The sequence below is a fragment of the Fragaria vesca genome, linkage group LG7, assembly GCF_000184155.1.
Source record: "Fragaria vesca subsp. vesca linkage group LG7, FraVesHawaii_1.0, whole genome shotgun sequence".
Classification (NCBI taxonomy): Eukaryota; Viridiplantae; Streptophyta; class Magnoliopsida; order Rosales; family Rosaceae; genus Fragaria; species Fragaria vesca.
Genome location: NC_020497.1, coordinates 4721221 through 4722345, shown reverse-complemented (window position 1 = coordinate 4722345; position 1125 = coordinate 4721221).

Below are 1125 nucleotides of genomic sequence, written 5' to 3'. Positions count from 1 at the left end.
GTCCAAACCGAATATGAAAAAAGGAAAAGATCTAAACAAATGATTAATATCTTCAATTACAGTACCACAAAGAGCACATGTGAAATCAATGCCATTTAGAAAACAAGTTGAGTCTACCGTATTAGAGCTTACAGATATCAACTTCTTTTATATGAATATGAAAATTTTTGAAGGTGAAATTTTTTGGGAACTTTCATTATTTTTGAATAATTTTCATTTACAAATAAAAACCTGGCCCGGTGGATTTTCAAATCTTGGTCCCTGGATAATTCTGAACCATTGAACATTTATAAATCTAATTACTTATATCTAAATGGGCCTCTTCGCTCTGTAAATCCTTTAGGAGTTTAGGGGTTTTGAAAAGTTTTTTTTGTCCCTGTCTACAACCCGATTGATGACGTTATCTTCGAACTAGATACGCTAATGGTCGGTTGGCATTCGAGCTTTCTAGGTTGGTGGTGGTGAAAGGAGAGAATCATGTTGTTTTCGAATGGCAGGTCGAGAACTAATGGCGTCGTCGTTTTGCTGCTCTGTCATTGATATCTACTCATCGAGGAGGAGTGGCGGTGTGAGATTAGAGGTGCGCTGGAGTAGCGGTTCACAGCTACGATGAGTACGTGGCGGTGTTGGTTTGCCTGAATCAGGTTTCCCGATCTGGGTTGGCTTTTTTTTTGTTACGTATTAGTGAGGTTAGGGTTGCTTCAAAATGGTGTGACGAGGACGGTGGACCTTTTCTAATGGCCGTAGAAAGTGGTGGTGGCGCGGTGGTTTCAATGTTTAGAGGTTTCGGTGGCTTCTGGCTACGTTTCTGGAAGGCAAGATCTATGAGATCCAATGGGTTAGATGTTACATATGTGGTCTCTTTTGACCTATGTCTGGGGTCTCTCAGGAAACTTCTTGAAAATATCATGAGCATTTCCTTTTTAAACTTATGAGTTACTTTCCTTCGGTGACTCCACTTAAGCTTCGTAAAATTTCTAAGGCTCACAGCTGCTGTCACATCCCGACCCTTATATTTTTACTTTTTTTTACTAGCGTGATTATAATAAGAATTTTACCGTCTCGAACATTGAGTTAATAGTTTAATTGGTCTCTAGAGAGGTTTCATGGACGATTATGTGCGGA